We start from the raw sequence: 20,160 nt of genomic DNA, 5'->3' as shown, positions 1-20,160 counted from the left end.
AGCATAAGAGACTGTTGAGAACTGAGAACAAACTAAGGGTTGATGGGGGGTGGGAGGGAGGAGAGGGTGGGTGATGGGTATTGAGGAGGGCACCTTTTGGGATGAGCACTGGGTGTTGTATGGAAACCAATTTGACAATAAATTTCATATATAAATAAAAAAAAATAAATAAATTAAAAAAAAAAAAAAAGAAAGAGCAAGAGATTTAAGGAGAGAGGACAGAGTCAGTGACCAAAGCTAACTTAGTAAACTCCAAGACCCCTTTAGGCCTCTTATAACCACATGAAGGGTCTTGGTTCACTTTTATTGAACATGTACCCACTTAAATCTGAGCTTGTTAATTAGGACAAACCTACTCTGTTATGGCATGGTTGGTTGACTGGTTGATTTTTGTTGTTGAGGAAGGAAGCATACTACTCTCTAGACTACTATTTATACTACTAGTTTGTGGCTCTACTAGCATTTACTCTTAAATAGTAACTATTCTTGTATGGTCTATTAATGCTATCCCCAAAATATATTATACTTGTGTTTCAGTCTCATATTTTAGCTCTCTGTCTCTCTTATCTTCTCTAATTTACCATAGGTAGGTCACTTTTGAAAAAAAAATAGCTGAGAATATTAAATATGAAATTATACACCCTACAATTATATGCATTCCATTCTAGAAAAGAAGACCAGATAGGAGAAATCCAAAAGGAACCAATAGATTGTACTTACATAACAGAGTAGAAAGAAGAGATGTAAGATAGTAAGCTGACCAATTTGAGAGAGAGACTAGGCAGAGTTCCAAGATTTGACAGTATTTGGAGCCTAAATATTTGTGAAACCACATTTCACAGTGCATCACACTGACCAAAAAGCTCATGTTAACTGAAGAGAATGGAAATATGAGAAACCTGACATATGAAAGGGAGAAAGGTATAAGGTGGTTAAAATCCAGAGATTAAGGGGGAGGAAGGTGGCACTGAGAATAATTAGAAAGAAATCTGAGAAATCAAAAATACTGACAAATCCCCATCACTTCTCCAATCAGCATAAATAAAAAGTAGACAGTAAAGGGGGACCAAAAAAAAAAAAAAAAAAAAAAACCAGGAATTTATCTTAGAAAAGAACGTTATCATCAAAAGTAGAAAAGTCAATAAAGGGAAAAATTAAGTAGAGAGGAATTGCAAATTATAAAAATAATTAAATGGGATTGTGGGGGCACCTGGTTGACTCAGTCGTTTAAGCATACAACCCTTGATTTCAGTTCAGGTCATGATCTCACAGTTTTGTGAGTTCAAGCCCCACAAGGACTCTGAACTGACAGTGTGGAACCTGCTTGAGATTCTCCCTCTCTCTCTCTCTGCCCCTCCCCTATTCACATTCTCTCTGTCTCTCTCAAAATAAATAAACTTTTAAAAAATGGGATTTTGAATATTTATTTACACATACATATGTGAATGTCTGTTTAACAAACTGAAAGAATAATGGAGAAGAGGTTCACTTTGAGGCCCCTTAATTGAGTGGAAGGGAGTCTTAGGACCACACCTCCCTATGCTTGCTAAGACATTAATGTCAAAACCTAATATTGTTATTAAATAAATCACTAAATCTTTGCTAAAGTCTATAATATGTAACTAGAAATAATTTTCTAAAGATGTGTGGATAAAGGTGAATACTCATAATAGTGTGCTGTGAGTACTACTATAAGCACTTTTTCCTTTTTTGCTATTTCAATATCCAGCAGTGTGTAATTATATAATGTCAACCTGTTATGTTTGAAAATAATACCCCCACAGGGGTTGGCTTATATCACAAGATCTTTGAATATGAATGTGGTTATAAGAATTTTCCTTCTGATTATACCTATGTTGAGGTAGTTTGTTGCTATAGGTTATGGTAATAATACTTCACATTTTATAGCCTTTTCATCCAAGGATTTAGGAAATGTTGCTAAAAATAAGAGAGCTAAAATTCAATAACTAGAAAACCTAACATCGTGGTTCTTTCTCTACTTATTGTGGAACATTTTTCTTCTTACAAAAAAGTAAGATTTTTTTTCTTCACTATTTCTCAAATTTTTCTTTGGTAACTGAGGAAGATTATGCTAATATAAATGTAGAGGCAATTACAAGAAACATACATAATGAACTAGAGTACATATAGTTGAAGAAACTTTGTATCTAAAGCAAAGAATAGGTAAGCAGTTAAAAATTGCTTTGAACACTAATGAAAACACGCTAATTTAAAAGTACAATGACACTAGTGAGCTTCTATTTTAATTGCTTTCTTGGGCATATAACCGGACCCATGTTTGCAAAACAGCAGACTATGTCTAGTGTTAGGCTAATTCACCACTTGGAATTAAATGTACAACTAGCTCATAAGCATAATCCACTGAGCAAATCCATGACTCACAAAGGCAGCTCCTCTTTAATACAAAGAATAGACCAAAGAGAAGTAAGCTTTTAAGACTAGCAGAGAAAGAATATGATATAATCTGTCAAGACACAAAAACTACTGTACAAATGTTGTAAGTATATTCATGCGTAATCAAAATAATGATGCTAGAGTACTATAGCACTTTAAGGAAGAAAATATTTATGATATTTAATATCAACTTCTGTGCATCTCAGATTGAAACTGATATTATATTTTCTTCTCATCTTGCCTGTCAACCTAAAACTTCTCACATAACCCCATATGTATATGGTTCTATTTTTGTTATTGCTGCGCTTTGTTTTAATAATATATTCAAGTAGTAGAAATTCAGAATATCTCAGGGTGGTTTGAAATTGAATACATGTTTCCAATTCCATTGATTATTCATTCAATAAATATTTAAAGAGGTCTTAATATGACCCAGGCACTAGACTAAGAGCTGGGGAGAAAGCCATGAGTTAAAGAGATGTGGCCTCTGTCTTCATGGGCCTATTAGCCCAGAAAGGAAGACAGATCCCAAGAAAGCAAGTGCTGTGGGGGCCATGAAAAGAAGTGCAGGAACCATGAGAGTATTGAACAGAATGACTGTGGGGGAGAGCTCTGTCACATAAGCCATGAAGGATGAGTAAGAGGTAGGGCTTAGAAAGGTAGAAGAACAAAAGGTAAGGGTAGGAGGAAGGACCCTTCCTGAGAGAGGGACTAAGTATTCTGTGGCGAGAAATAACATGATAAATCAGGATAAGCCAAGAGTCCTCAAATGCATAGTCAGCACCATACCAGCAGTTGCCATGTTGTTTTTTGGGTTCATTGATATATCAACCTAGCGCCTAGCACACAGTGGTCAGCCAATTAATATTTACTAAGTTAATGTGATTCAAGGATAGATAACTAAGAGGAGATCAGCACAAAATGATTCTACAGAGGTAAATAAAGGTCAGATATGCAGGACCTCAGAGGCATGTTAAGAATGTTTCATTTTACCCTAAAAGGGGAAATCACTGAAGATCCTGTGCAGGATAGTAACATCCAGAAAGATGATTTTTCCTATTATCATATTTCATCAAATCTAAGGTACCACTGAATATAAAATATATCATCATTTTATGTGACTTATTTTTTAAAAATGCTACTAATTAAACTGCAGATGCAAAATCAGTTGTAAGACTTACCCTGATTTCAAAGAAGTCCAAATGTAAAAAAAAAAAAAGTGTGTATTGTCATTAATGAAATATAATGTGTGGAGAATGGATTAAAAGTGGGAAACCATGGGTACAGAGCAGCTAGTTAGAAGCATATTATCATGGCTGCTTCAGTGACTCAGGCTATTGCAGAAGTTGAAGACTGGACCATTACCATGGCAGTTTGGAAGCAGAAAAATGAAAGAAAGAAAAGGTATTCAGGAAGTAGAACTGTGAGAACTTGTAACTATTAATTATTAGAGTGAGAAAGTCCAAGGCATTGGGTGGATGGCTTATTGAATTGGAAACATTAATACGGATGCTATGAAGCAAAATCTGGGCTAGAGATATAAATATGTGATTTATCAGCATATAGATCATGAATGAAGTCATGGGAGCAAAGAGAATTCTTTTTTTAGGGAAGGAGGTTTTAAACAGGGGCCATGACTCCAGCTGCATTACTGTGAATTGGAAATGACCATGATGGGAGACAGTAAAACAAATCAAAATCTTCTTGACATAATACAAAAGAAAGAAATGTGGGCCTGACAAAGGCATGAGCAGTGAAACAGAAAGAGGGTTCAGATCACACAGATATTGTAAAGGTGAGAGCCTAGGACTTAGTGACTAAATCGGCTGTGGAGGCTGTGAAAGAAGAAACGGTCAACTCTTCACAGGTCCCTGGGTAGATCATAGTGCTATTAACTATATAATAAGGGAGGAGGAGGAGGAGGAGGAGGAGGAGGAGGAGGAGGAAGAAGAAGAAGAAGAAGAAGAAGAAGTAGAAGAAAAAGAAGGAGAGGAGGAGGGGGAGGAGGAGGAGGAGGGGAGGGGGAGGGGGAGGAGGGAGGAGGAAGAGAGGGAAAAGAAAAAGGAGGAGGAGAAAGAGAAGAAGAAGAAGACAAAGAAGCGGAAGAGGTGGAAGAGGAAGAAGAAGTAGAAGAAGGGGGAGGGGGAGGGGAGGAGGAGGGAGAGGAGGAGGGGAGAGGAAGAGGGGGAGGGGGAGAGGGGAAGGGGAAGGAGAAGGAGAAGAAAGAAGCAGCTTGCAGGGAAGACAAGAAGCTCTAGTTTAAGACCATTTAATGGCTGACTCTGACCTATAGAACATCCAAATGAAGATGTTTGCCAGGCAATTTTAATATTCAAACAAAAACAAAAATGTTATACTGTGCTATATTGAAACCTAGTTCATCCTACAAACAACACTGGGGACATCCTGAACATAAATATTTGGTTCAAGAAGAGGTATTATCATAATATCTGAGAGTTCAAATTCTATGGTTAGATGGTCTGGAAGACAGTCTTCCCTCCAGTGCTGCTGGCTAAGAGATCTTGGGCTAGACACTTGACAACTCTGAGCCTTGGTTTCTTCATTGGTAAACTGAGGATAATGTTTAGCTTCTAACGGTGTTTTACAAATGAAAAAAGAAATAAAAATATGTAGAACAGTGCTTGGCATGTGTAAAGCATTTGATACATTGCAGCTATTTTTATTATCTTTTTTGGTGGGGGACAAATTTGTTTAATGTTACAATTGTATTTATTCTTGTCATTCCTACTTGAAATATTTATTGGCCTCTGCTATGTGGGAGATACTGGTAACCAACTTCTTCTACCATATCTCCCATCTCTTATTCTAAACATTGAATCAGTTGCTATTCCTCAATTTTTCTCTGTTCTCTATGTTCTTTGATGTCTCGCCCTTCAGTCTGGGCTAAAATGTCAGGAAGACCTCACATGCATGCCACCACATGGTCACACAAACTTTCTTCATAATAGACCAAATAATAGGATATAAGGAAGACAGACATGATTCAAGGTACAGAGGACCCACATTTGAACCAATAACTTATATTTCTACATAGTTTATATATTAAAAGAGAAAGGTAATTTCAACATCAGAGAGAGTCATTTCCTCAAAATGATTTAAATTTCCTTTTCAGCTTCTCTTGGGGGGAAACTGCATCATTAATTTGTGATTCTCTTTTTCTAACATTTGTAAATTTAATACTTACATGTACCTTTCTTCCTTCAGGGATTTGTTCCTCTTTGCTACTATTTTGTTATCATTAAAAGGCTTGGAAACAAAGTCATTTTGAAGCTATTCTTGCTTATGCTTTTATTTTTCTCTTCTTGGCTTTAACACTAGTTTTTAAATTCTTACCCGGAGTTGCCTGTTGGAAACTGCCCTTGTTATAGAAGAGGTTACCATGATTTATAATAGATCTAGATACATATTCTTTTGTGGTTTCTAGATTTCCCTTTGCTTACTTGTTTTGGGAAATTCTTCAATCTACTTCTATCTGCTAATTGATCACTTACTCAGCTAGAATTTCATCACTTTATTTTGAAATTGTTTCCTTTTATTTAATTTTTATCTTCCTCTGGGCTGTGTATGCCAGTAGGATAACAGGGAGAATATCCTACATGTCACTATCCTAATTTAAAAAGAGTCCCATATGATAGCCACCTGTTGTCTCTTTGCTCATGGCAGACCACCCAGGATCCCGCATGGAAATGGAAATCTCGCATCGGTTCCTTCACTAAAGAACACACACTCCAGAATTAAAACACAAGCATGTATTTCCTGTATTTAGCGGAACAACAGTTATGGAGCATATTTTTTAATGTATCGGGATGGCACTCCTTTGTTAACAATAAGAGCTTGTAATCTAGTTGGGAGAGAAAAAAATGCCATGGAACGGTTCAAGGATCACCACACACACAAAAAAATGAAGTGCAAGAAGTACCTGGGTGGCTCAGTATGTTAAGCTTCCTTAACCTCTTGATTTCGGCTCAGGTTATATTCTCACAGTTGGTGAGATCAAGTCTGCATTGGGCTCTGCCCTGAAAGCATGGAGCCTTATTGGAGTTCTCTCTCCCTCTGCCCCTCCCCTGCTTGCTCTCTCTTAATAAATAAATAAATAAGTAAATAAAAATTAAGTGCAAATTTTAAGGAAAGGCAGATAAACTGAATATACAAATCACTCAAAGAGGATACAGAGCAATTGACTGTTTCTGATCAAATAGGATGAAAGAGTTCCTAGGGAGTAGAAATTTTTTAAACAAGTGAAAAAATCTGGTAGGCATTTAACAAAAGTAAGTAATTTTGATTATTTCAAACAAGCAATAATATGGAGGTTTCAGAGAGCCAAGAGAAACAGAGACCAATGAAATAGTTTGGGACCCACTCTATTCTCAATTCAAATAATATTATATAACATCAGATGCTTTCACATTGGTTTTAGTTCTCTAATTATCTGGATATTTTTCCTGCAAATTTTTAGCTGATATAACTGCCCTACCTCTTGAAAATAGGGAAAAAAGTGCAACAAAGAGTTTTTGCCTGAAAGTAGGTGACAGCTTCAAAAGGGAAATATGGTCCTTTATAACTCTCATGGAACAAAAATGTTTAGAAGTGATAGCAGCCCACCATAACTCTATTTCCTCATGTGAAATTGCCTGATAGGCAGGACCCTTTCCATTCTTTAGTAAGAATATGAAAGTAAAGCTGGCATGATTTTTAGATGGAGATTTCTTACAGAAACTCTCTAGGCATTATATGTATGTTACACTTGTTACAAAATGTCTAAATTGTCTTCTGAAAAAAAATCTTACTTGTTTCACATATATCATCAAGAAAAAGTAAATCATTAATTGTGTGGTGAATACACGGGGAAATTTTTACCAAGGCTCTCCAGGGTCAGAGACATGTTGAGAGGAAGCAAAAGGGAACAGCTTTTTGGAGCAGCCCAAAAGAAAACAAAATAAGAAACTTCCCAGAAGTTTTCAGGCTTTAGGCAAAAACACAACATGAGAGTTAAACAAGAAACTTTAGTCTCTATGAAATAAAATGGATATAGTCTATTGGGAAGAATAATCTTGACTTAGAGAAAAGTCTCAATTAAAAAATAATTTCTCCAGAGTGTAGTATTCATAATTTCAAGCATAAAATAGAAACTATAATGAAAAAATGTATTAGTAAAATTACATTAGATTTTGAAAATTTACAATTCATTATAGAGTGCTGAAAATACAAAAACTTATTGCACAAAATAGAAGGTAAAGGTGTGTTGCAAAAATTCCTATTTCATGAATCACTTAGTTTTGAAAAGAATTGGATTTCTTCATGTTTGTAAGTAAAATTTCAAAGTAAAACAACAACAAAAATACCGCATTCAAAAATGCAGGCTTTCATAACAGAGTTTTAGTTCTAACTTTATCATTTACCGTGTTCCTTCCATATTTTCTTTATATAAATACATGCTGTGGAAATTTGTTGTGATATATATAAAGAACCTAAAATTTCCTGTTAAGTATGGTGGATTAAGCACACCTATTCTCTGGCCCTTCCCCAAAACTCCAAAGGTTAAAACACACATACACATACACACAAGAAAAGAAAAAAAAAAAACACTTTTAAGTATAAATCCATAAGGACAATAAAAATGAGTGAGAAGAATGTAGGAGACAAGAGATGAAATGATAATTTTAGAAACTAAAAAGCAAATAGGAAAAAGGGAAGTGTCTCAACCTGTCAGAGAAAGCTGAAAACTAAGTCTACGATCTAATCGTGCCACAGCACTTGGAAAGCCTCGACAACTGGCAGCACCAAGTATTTCTGAAGGTAGGTATACAGGGGGACTTCAAACAAAATTATAGACAAATCTTTCTCATCCATTGGAGAGGATAAACTAGGGGAAGTTCTGAATCCAAGGATAGGTTACAGCTGAAGGCATGGGAAAGGTATCAAGTTGCAACAAGAGCTTTGAGGGGAAGTTTACTTTAGGAACAACATTCTCCCTCAACTCCATCCTCTACTTGGCTCTCAGAACACCAGCAACCATACTTATCCCATACCCCAAGACATAAGATTAAAGATTCTTCTCTGAATTAGCCCAAGGGAAAAGATATAGAAATAGAAGAGAGAAAGCAGTTAAACATTTAGGGATCCATCTAACAGATCCAATATCAAAATACCAGGAATTGCTGAAAGAAAAAAATAAAACCTAAAATTGAAGGCAATAAATTATTACAGAACTAAAACAAAAAACATTCAAATCATGAAAGTCAGGATTTCCAAATTAAAATCTGGGTAAAAACAGTTCTTTTAAAGCATTAAAGACAACTAAGGCAGGCAGGATTTGAAGAGCCAAGATCACAGAGAAAGGAAAATGCATTGAAGTAAGCCTTACATTCATTGATGGTCCTCAGAGCATTTGTTAATTTGTATTGTGTGGTTTTGAAGCTGAAAAAAAGGGTTGGCCTGGAGTTTGTTGTCAGTGTCAATGGTTTGGGGAGACACAAATTCAAGTTCAGGGATACCCAGGCTTCCAAAACTTGAGGAACCAATATCCTAAAGAAAAGAGGACCACAGGGAGAAGTAAACCTGACATTCCTTGGAATTTTTCTAAGGTAGTTGCAGATTCTTAAACTTTTCAGGATTAGAAGCAAAGAAAACAAGCAGAAACCTGCAGTTAGAAGCTAAAAATGAAGCAGAATATTTAACTGACCACAGTGTCAAGAAGACAAAACTTAAAGTTCAAGGCCCACCAAGGGTAAGAGATCTTGATAAATAGTTCCAGACTTTTAGCCAAGATCCCCAAAAGGAAAATACTCTAGAAGCAAGAACAGACTGAAAATAGACAATCTGCAAATGTACCAAGGTGATCCATCCCTCCTTTAACTGCTTGCTAAAGAAGAGAAAATTGTCTCTGGAAAAAGATAAAAAAAATCCAGAGCCTCCATAAGTTTTAATTTACAATGTCCAGCATTAAGTCAAAAATCACCAGGCATGCTGGGGCGCCTGGGTGGCACAGTCGGTTAAGCGTCCGAATTCAGCCAGGTCACGATCTCGCGGTCCGGGAGTTCAAGCCCCGTGTCAGGCTCTGGGCTGATGGCTCAGAGCCTGGAGCTTGTTTCCGATTCTCTGTCTCCCTCTCTCTCTGCCCCTCCCCCGTTCATGCTCTGTCTCTCTCTGTCCCAAAAATAAATAAACGTTGAAAAAAAATTTTTTTTTTTTAAAAATCACCAGGCATGCAAGAAAGACAAAAATGACTCAAAACAAAGAGCAAAAAAAATAAATAAATAAAACAGAAACAGACCCACAGGTAGTCTAGGTATCAGAGGTATCAATATGGACTTCAAAATAGCTACACTAACATTCAAGAAAATAAATGGCAAGATGAATAATTTTGTCAGAACAGTCTATATTAAAAACTACCCACTGAAAATTTAGAATGAAAAAATTAAAAAAAAAACTCAAAATAAAAAATCTATAGATGGGTATAATAACACATTAGACAAGCAAAAGAAAGGATTAATGAATTAGAAAATAGTTCATTTGGGAAAAAAAAATCCAAACTGAAACATAAAGAGAATAAAAGAGCAGAAAATTCAGAAAAGGCATTAGAGTCAAATGGGTTACAGTAAAAAGTTGTGATAGACATGTAAGTGGAATATTCAGGATGACAGCTATGGGGCAAGTCTATAGAACAACCAGTGCAGATGAAGGCCGGAGAACAGATCTCTAGAGGAGCTATTTCTAACACAAAGTGAATACAGTGGTCATTCAAAGTATTAGAATTTCAGTTCTGTCAGAGAATCGGCGATGAATCAGTGATATTTACAGAGAAAATTTTTTTAAAAAGAGACTTTTTATTTCAAAGAAAACATAAGCTATATCAGAAAGGCAATGAAATACAGTATAACATATGGTTTGCTATGCATAATATATGCTCATAACAATGTAAACAAATATTGACTTAAATAAAACATATAGGATAAAATCTTGGATTATGAGTAACTTATTCTGTGAGTATTCCACAAAACCAGCAAACATTTCTAATAAATTTTAACTTGACACGTGAGTCGATGTCTTGCAAGACAAGTAGTACATGATGCTGAATGTCACATGATCACAACTGAGCCAGTGGTTCTTGAAATTCGCTTTGATATACAAGTACTTTGGATTACAAGCATGTTTCCCAAACAAATTGTGCTCACAAACCAAGGTTTTAGTGTGTAATTTTACTGAAAGAATGAGAATGGAGAAATATCTCTGTGTTGAAGTGATAGGATATAAGAAAGCTAAACCATAATCTTCTAGAGCAAAAAGTCAATGAATAATATTTAAAACTGACAAATCAGGGGTGCCTGGGTGTCTCAGCTGGTTAAGCTGTTGATTTCAGCATAGATCATGATGTTACAATTTGTGAGTTCCAGCCCCACATTGGGCTCTGCAATGACAGTGCAGAGCCTACTTGGGATTCTCTCTCTCTCCCTCTCCCTCTGCTCCTCCCCCCTTGCACACGCTCGCTCTCTCTCTCTCTCTCTCTCTCTCTCAAAATAAATAAAATAAAATAAACCTTAAAAAAACCTGACAAATCAAAAAATAATGATAAAAGCTGTTATTTCAATATATGGAAACAAATATTTTTTTAAAAAACAGCTAAAAGTAATTTAAAGCAGTTGCGTCTGGAGAGAAGGAATTTGTAGAGAAGAGAAATAAAACAGGAGCCAGCTATTTTTTATGAGTCTTAAAGTATTGTTTGATTTCTTAAGCATATGCAAGTATGACTTTTAAAAAAACACATTAAGATAAAAAGGATAAAGAAAATAAAATGACTGGTGTATGGTAGGTATTCCATAAATGTTTATTATATAAATTGTAAGACATCAGGGAGTGTGGTAAAAGGTAAGTCATCGACAATTTGTTGAGCTCGGGATACTTCCAGAGGAGAGAAGCATTGCCTGAAATTCTGCCCTGAGTGCATCTTCTGCCTGAGAGTGTCTTCTCCCTTCCCCACCAACCCCCCCATTTGCTGGAGTCTCTTGATAACTATTCAGCAGGACTGTCCCGCCTCAGAGAAGAGAAAGCAGCTGCCTACACAAAGCTAGTGGATAACACTGAATTGTCACATGCCTGTAAACGAATAATATGAACTTCCTGAGGCCTTGATTTTTCAGTTCTTCCAAGCTCATAGAGTCTGGCTACTAACCGAATAGTAAGGTCAATTGGCTTTCTTCCTTGGATTATTAAATCTTAGAGAAACTTCAAGCCCTGATTTGATCCAGATTGTGGTGGCAGGCAAGAAATCGCCTATGTTAAAAAGCTGGAATAGTTTATCCCTCCCCCTACCCCCACCAAACAACAACAGTATAAAACTCACATTCCACCTCCAGTCAAGTCTGCTTAGGTGGCCATGTATCTGAGAAATGACATTTATAGTGAGGCTATTTACAGCTTCAAACAGCACAAGCAAACCTGATAAGTACCTGGAGAAACAAAGCTAGTACAGAGCAGAGACTCAGGGCTTTTTATTAGGATGGATGGATAGATGTATGGATGTAAGGACAGTATTGACTCGGGAGACAAATATGGCACACAGCAACTTAATCTTAGACACGCAGGGGCCAAAAATATGAGAGTGAGGCAATACCTTCTATACTCCTTCCTCCACAATTTTGGTTTCAAACACGGTTATCTTTTTTTTTTTAATTTTTATTTCAACGTTTATTTATTTTTGGGACAGAGAGAGACAGAGCATGAACAGGGGAGGGACAGAGAGAGAGGGAGACACAGAATCGGAAACAGGCTCCAGGCTCTGAGCCATCAGCCCAGAGCCCGACGCGGGGCTCGAACCCATGGACCGCGATATCGTGACCTGGCTGAAGTCAGATGCTTAACCAACTGTGCCACCCAGGCGCCCCCAAACATGGTTATCTTATGCAGTCAAAGATCTCAGAGTTGGAAGGGATATTAGGAGATTGTTTTGTTCTCTTTAACAGATGAAGAAACAAAAGCTTTAAGAAGTCACGGTAGGGGAAAATTCTGGGAAGACAGTGGTGGCAGTTGGGGTAGTTTTAAATCACCTCAAATTGTCATAAAAACAGAAAACAGCATGACAGCAAAACCAAAAACCTGCAGACCAACATGTAAAACAAAATAGGTGATAAGATATTGTGTTTTTTTTTTTAAGTTTATTTATTTATTTTGAGAGAGAGCACAAGCAGGGGAGGGGCAGAGAAAGAGAAGAGAGAATTCCAAGCAGGCTCAACACTGTCAGTGCAGAACCTGAGGTGGGGCCTAAGCCCACAAACCATGAGATCAGGACCTAAGCCAAAATCAAGAGTCGGACGTTTAACCAACTGAGCCACCCAGGCACTCCAGTGATAAGGTATTTAGTTTATTGAACCCCCAAAACAAATAGCAACAAAACATCAACAGTGATACAATCAATGTGGAGTCAGCATTTCTGTGTAAGGAGGTAGAGGGGTGTCTTCACAGACCCGAGGACAACAAAACCCCCAAATCAGTAGAAAGTGCTGCAGACCAAGATCAAGGCTTCTTCCTAATAAAAATAAAATTTTTATTTTGGAGGTATATGTTGATTTCATTGATATCACAAAAGATTCATACTCTAGTCTGTGGAGCATCACAGAAAATCTGAATATTGGTAAGTCATCAGGTTATACCGGTCCATCAATTGGCAATTTTTAAACATTGCTAAGAAAATAAATAGCAGTTTGAAAGACTATTCGTGTGTGTGTGTGTGTGTGTGTGTGTGTGTAAACTTACATATATCAATGTATCGATATTTTTAAATAATCTTTCCTTCAAACTATTAGCTTTGTACTCTTTGCACTAAATCAAATGATTCTAGAAAAATCACTATATTTTAGTTTTAAAATTGTTTGGAACTATGAAATTGACCTTTAAAAATAGTAATGTTTCAGCCAAGTGCTCAGGTATCCTTTTAGCATTAGGAATACTTGCTCTCATCTTGCTGATATCAAAACTGCTATTTTCCTCTCAAAATGCATGAGAAGATGTCCAGTGTACATTGATATGGTGCCCTGAGGATGTCTCTATTTATAATGTGGGGTATCTCATGAACAATTCTGGTTCTAGGCAATAGTGCTCCAAGGCAGAACAGAGTGGTCTGTCCCAAGTGACTTTCTTAGGTGGCCCCCTATGATGCAAATTGGGCTGCCCTCGAGGCACCCTATAAATTTATTATAAAAAATCTAAAATGAAAACCCACAAAATAACAAAAAAAGTTTGTCTTACTAAAACGAAAACTATTCCCCTGAACTCAATGTAACTTTAAAATAGAGCAGAGCAACAGTTACCATAAGAACCAATGGAAGAGGCCTCTAGCACTATTTTTTTAGGAAATTCCATTTTATTAGGAAGAAGCACTGGTTTCTTGTATATAACTCTGAAAGAAGTAAAAAAAAAAAAAATCTAATCTGAAGTTGCTGAAGTGATTACGGCGCCCTATGTGCTTTGCAATCATTATATCGCTTTGTGATTAGACATAAGCATCAACATTGTTACAATTTATTGTGTCCAGAATTTGTCTTAACAGCCTTCTTATCACTTACTTTGACATCTCCAGAAATGTATGTTGGCAAGAATGGTTGCACAAATAGTTAAATAAAAATCTGAAACTGTCTTTTAAACTCTAGTTTAAACTCTAGTGACATCTGCTTCTGGCCATGATAGAGAAACAGGGAATCTTCCACCTTAAGCAATGAGAAAACAGGACAAAAATATAGGAAAGAATTGTTTTCAGACATTGAACAATAGGCAGCACAGGAGTGTGCAACCTAAGAAAAGGAAACAATGTGAACTCTACTATCGTTCCACCTTACTCCGTGAAGGCAGTTTCCAGTTCTCGGAGAAGACAAGGAAACCCAGACTGAGCCCTGTGGTCTTGCTGGGTTTAAGAGGCAGAAGTTGGAATTCAGGGCAGCCAAGACAGGTAGAATTTCCATAGCAAAGTGCCAGAGAGGAGGGAGCTCCACAGATAGAAGTTTCCAGAGATCAGTGGAGGATTTCCCACAGATCTTTAGCTGAGTACCAATCTGTACGTGCAAGAGAAAGTAGTGCCTTTGACCAAATAAAGAAGCAGCAGAAAGAAGAAGGCCAATTTTCCGTTCCGACAGGGCCATAAACTGTGCCTGTCCCAACCAACCAGGGTGAGAAGACTCATAATACTCGAAACAAGAGGAGGTATCTTCAGGTGATACTGCTTTTGTTGCCAGGCCAAATTAGCCCGAGTTTAAAGGCTGTTCTGGATCTGCCTAATAAAGCTTAAAACTCAGCCTCAGGGCACCTGGGTGGCTCAGTCGGGTGAGCCTCAAGTTCATCTCAGGTCAGGATCTCATAGTTGGATCCCCGCATCTGTGCGACAGCTCAGAGCCTGGAGCCTACTTTGGATTCTGCCTCATTCTCTCTCTGCCCCCCCCCCATCTCTCTCTCTCTCTCTCTCTCTCTCTCTCTCAAAAATAAATAATAAAAGCAAAACAAACAAAAAAACAAAAAAACTCGGCCTCAAAGGAATCTGGTTCCTAAGACTTAACTGTGAGCCAGGACAAAATACAACACTGTTTATAGAAATGCCAAAACATTTAGCACTCAAAAACAAAAGCACAATATCCAGTATCAATACTCACCACACAGGAAAAGAAGCATACATGAGAGATAATAGAATTAGCAAACACAAGTGTGATGAGGAGAGAAATGAGGTTTGTTTTTTTTTAATGGAACACTTAGAGATGAAAAGTTGAGTACCTGAAATAAAATATATACACTGGGTATGATTAACAGCAAATTAGGAGCTGCATGGGGGAGGCGGAGCGCATTTGAAGACAAGCAAAAGCAACTATCCAAAATGAAGCACGGAGAAAAAAAAAAACTGGAGATGGGGGGCGGGAAGAAAGGTATCACTGACCTCTGGGATAATATCAAGTTGTCATAATATGTGTGTGATCAAAATCTAGACGAAAGCCAAGAGTACAGAGGAAAGAAAAATCCTTGAAGAAATAATGGCTAAACATCTCCCAAAGTTGGTAAATTCTACTTAGTTTTAAATTCACAGTATCTCTGATAATTCTATTCTCCAATGATTGATAAACCTAACACTTGACTTGGGGAGACAAAAAGCCAAAAATTCAAAGCTAGTACTGAGAAATTCAACACAATGTCTTAACTGTGTTATCAAGGGGGAAAAAAGAGAGAGAGAAAGAAAATAATTAACAGCCATAAGAAGTGAATTAAGGTTGAAATGTCATGTGGTACTTTAGCCTGAATTCTGAATTTCCTTGTTCTCATCGATCTAAATCAGGCCCTAATGATATTTAAATGAAGCTACTTGTAATTCCCATAATAGGCAAACAGAAGGGAGGTTAAAATAATTCTATTATTTCACAATGATGAAACAGATTGAATATTTCAATTATTCTACTTATTATAGTACACATAGAACAATGCACTGTAATCTGCTTCGATATATATAGGCTCTTTAACCACACCACAGTGGGACTAATACACTCCATTTGGTTGAGCTTCACTCGCTGATTCAGTGTTGGAATAAAGTACTTCACAGATTAGCTTAGTCTGCAGCACTTAAAGGTCAGGATTTATTGTAATGTAAATCACAAAGCAATTTTATCTTGACAGAGATTACATACTGTTACAATATTTCTCGCTGAATCTAGTGATGCGTTTGCTTTTTCTTTGCAACTGCTGTGCAAATTGGACCGTAGCCCAGAAAAGAAAAAGAGATGGCAGGCTGCTTTGGCTTTTTAGAAACAACTTAATTCTCTTCATTTTTCAAAGTTCCACAAGAAAAAAAAAAAATCTCTGAAAATACACATAAAATCATACATAAATACTTGTAAACCTTTACAAACCCTAAGCTCAAGTGCACACAGATATCTGTGATTGATCATCTATCAAATATTTCTATGTGTTTTAGGAAAAAGTATAATATAATTGCTAAGGACTAACCTCTAATCATTCATACTCAGGTGTCTTGATACATTAGCTGAATTGTCTCCATTTTACAAACAGAATAAGAAGCATTCAAGTCTGATGAAAGGCATAACAAATAAAAAGAAAACAAAGTATAAACAACTTTGGTGAAGATTAGGAAGTCCACTGCTGTCAGTGGTCTTTGTAACAAATATTGAGTGGCAGAGTGGCAACACCTTCCCAATTTTTCTTTCTTTGGAGACTGCGCTTAAACTAGAAACGGATTGGGACTAGAAATCAGAAATTCCTTTTTGATTACCAGGGAATTAAATGAGCTTTCCACTTAATTGGAGGAGTTTGAGGCGTCTTTATTCCTGAAATTCTCAAGACAAGACAAACTACTTTCCACCCTAAATTATGTCTCTCAAAAAATAAACACAAATAAAACGTCCCCACAAAGTTTAAAACAGTGTATGTATTAAATTTTGCCAAGCTTTATCAATTCTTCATTCATGGTTTACATGAATAATGTATAAAAATGGTGTGGTAAAGCCCCAGACTCACCAGAAAATGTATATCCATGGTTAGGAGCGCCTGGGTGGCTCAGTGTCTGACTTCAGCTCAGGTCATGATCTCGCGGTTTCTGAGTTTGAGTCTCGCGTCAGGCTCTGTTCTGACAGCTCAGAGCCTGGAACCTGCTTCAGATTCTGTGTCTTCGTCTCTCTCTGCTCCTCCCTCTCCCCCACTTGTGTTCTGTCTCTCTCTCAAAAATAAATAAACATAAAAAAAATTTTTTTTAAAGAAAAATAAAATGTATCCATGGCTAATATTCAACTGTGATTACTCTATTTCTATTCCCCTCACCTGGGCCACAATTGGGTATTTACCTCAGCTCCAACTCTTACAAAGCACCTTTCCTGGAATGAAAGGTGATATAATACTGTTTGTCCAAATCCTGAGAAGCTTGTTCTTTCATGCTACTGGCTGTACCCTGTCAAGGAAGGCTTTCCCACCTATCAGTCATTCCGGGTCAAACTTCCTGTATCTGTAATCCAATTTTAGTTTGATTCGTTTTCCTTAAATCAATTCAAATGTTGGTCTACATGAACTTATTTTTAAAAATTTACTTCCAAAATTATAGATTTGACTTGATAGTTTAGAAAAAAATAATGTTTGCTGTATACTACTTGAAACAGTCTCATGTGCCAGCTGTTGTCTATGTGGCACATTTGGGGAAATACAAGCTATACAAAGAGTTATGAAAATAGGAGTGAAGTTCAACTTGTATGTGGGCAATAAATGATGTCTTCTTATTCATAAAATACAGGAACCCGTCTCCATAATTACATGTGCAATTAGGCACAGGCACTTGCCATCTGAAAGTTCTCTCTATACAGACCAATCACACATCCCGATTTGCTTGGGTACAGTCCCGGTTTATACCTCTTGTTGTCCTGAGGCTCCCTCTTTCACTCTCAAAAATGTCCTGGTTTGCATCATACCCAAAAGGCTGGAGCTAATCATCCCCAGAAAACCAGAAGGTCAAAGATATTTCTCATTGACCACACACTCTTGCCTTCTACAGACAGCCCTTCAGCTCTTCCATACATGTTGTTTTAATCTTCATAACAACCCTGGGAGTTAGTAGTATATATAAATTACACATGCGGGAACAGGCTCAGGGAGGTTTAACGACTCAGTGTTCATACAGTTATTACGTGACGCAACTAGGATTCATATCCAGATCTCTGCTCCACGTGAATGGATCCCTTCTAGGGGATTAGGAGGTGTGGGGGTGAGGGAAGGAAAAGTGTGGGTCTGAGAGGCAGAAATATCCTGAGAAAAGGCCCATTCCCTTTCATACTTGATTTGAAGAGATTAGAGCAAGAAACAGGTCTGTAATATTGCCACTTCCCATTTCAAAAGAATTCATATTCCCTTAAAGCTATATTATCTGCACTGGTTAGATTGCCAGGATTATAGTGTTTGCTTCGGCAGCACATATACTAAAAAAAAAGAGAGAGAGAGAGAAAGGGAGAGAGACAGACTGCCAGGATTATAATCAACAGGCCTTGTGAATTAAATGGACAGCTGTGTTCTGCCCTGAAAATCTAACCAAACTCTTAATTACAAGTGAAATTTTATAACTCAGTCTTCTTTTTGATGCTGAAAGGAAAAGAAAGAGGGGAAAAGGAGGCACCCCTGTGGGGAGACAAGAAGAAAAGAGAAGGACGGTAACGAAACAGCCTGCCTTTTCTGCCCCACCCTCCTTCCCTCCTGCACCACTGCTCGCTGCCAAACACATCTACCCTCCCAGCTCGCGTGCGGGAGGGCCGAAAGCTTTACATGACACCACTGGTTTACACCCTGAGGAACGGCGCGTGAGCTGCAAATACACTTTGAAGCAACTTTCTAAAAGGCACATCTATATTTACCAATGTGTTCCACATGATTAAACTGTGAAATTTGTCTCCAGTTTGGCAATACCTTTAAGAGATGTTGTGAGGTTTAGAAAGAAAATGCCTGCGAAGTGCCTTAAGTTTCATGAAAGGAAAGCACCGTACACATCCAAAGGTGCTACTCCACGCCTTGGCGCTATATTGGTGCAACAGCAAATAAAATAGCCTAAGTTATGATGTCACAATGTTGTCATGCAACATCATACACAGTGAGAGCAAGAAAAATCTGTTTGTAGGATGCCTCTTTTCCCCTCCTCTTCTGCATGTTAAAGCATATGGTATCCAAAACTAGTTCACAGTGAACTTCATTTCTGCCACTGCTGTAAATGAAGTTTCTTCTCAGGCAGATGTCAGTGCTAAAACTTTGGTGTTCATAAATACCAAATTTACATAAAATCTATACAGCTTTTTTTTTTTTTTTTTCAAAAATCTTTCTTGGTTGGTGTAGGCTGATTGGCTAGGATACATAGGTCACTTATTTCTTTCTGAAATGATTATACATTTCCAAATTCACTAATTTGAAAAACAATAATTATGAGGGGGGCACAATGACATTCCTTGAGGTCTCTGGCTATAAATGTCACGTGCCAGGTTGAAAGAAAGACAAAAAATTAGTAAGTTAACTGAGATATTCTTGGATTGTCAATTTAGGCTTATGGTTCCAAACTACTGGTCACCATTTATTGCAAAAAGCATCATTTGTAGATAGAATAGGAAATGACTCTCATAGGTACTTTATTTCCTGAAAACATCACCAAAATAACCTTTTCATAAAGCAAACTTGAGTTTATTGCTCGCCACAGTAAGTGAGACCACTACTTTGACAAGAATCTTGGTGGAGTTTCAGAAGAGGTAAAATAAAGACCAGATATGTATAAGATATGGGAAGTTTGGTTTAAGATGGATCTTTTGGTGTGAGAAGAGGGGTTTCATTATGATTGGGCAAATCTACGATCTAATAGTTTAAGATTGGTAGACACAAAATGGGGGAGGTTTAAAAAGAAAGGGCTTCAAAGCAATTTTGAGGAGTAAACAGTCCTTTAATGTTGCTTTATTTGAGTAGCCTAATATCAGTTTAAAAGGATTTTCAGGAACTTTCTGAAATGAACACTAAAGTTATTAGCAACTTGATCTTCCCAGGCAAATTTCTGAAACCGTAAAATCAGTTTGATGAAGAGAGTGGAATAATAAAGTCACATTAATGAAGCATCTGAATTTTTTTTATTTTTTTCATTTATTTATTATTTAACTTACATCCAAATTAGCATACGGTGCAATAATGATTTCAGGAGTAGAGTCCTTAATGCCCCTTACCCATTTATGAAGCATCTGA

General features: G+C 37.1%; 1 long non-coding RNA gene across 1 annotated transcript in view; it reads right to left on the bottom strand.

Moving 5' to 3' along the window:
* Window positions 1-18,997, bottom strand: part of LOC147584286 (uncharacterized) — a 457,950-nt gene extending 438,953 nt beyond the window's left edge. The window contains exon 1 of the long non-coding RNA XR_015255295.1: window positions 18,856-18,997. This is a non-coding gene — a long non-coding RNA (uncharacterized LOC147584286). The remainder of the gene's footprint in view (window positions 1-18,855) is intronic.
* Window positions 18,998-20,160: the final 1,163 nt, after the last annotated feature.

Source organism: Puma concolor, chromosome A1 (genome assembly GCF_028749965.1).
Source record: "Puma concolor isolate L17-30 chromosome A1, mPumCon1.1.hap2, whole genome shotgun sequence".
NCBI classification, from domain to species: domain Eukaryota; kingdom Metazoa; phylum Chordata; class Mammalia; order Carnivora; family Felidae; genus Puma; species Puma concolor.
The sequence above is the reverse complement of the archived record's forward strand: the minus strand, read 5'-3'. Positions and strand labels throughout refer to the sequence as shown.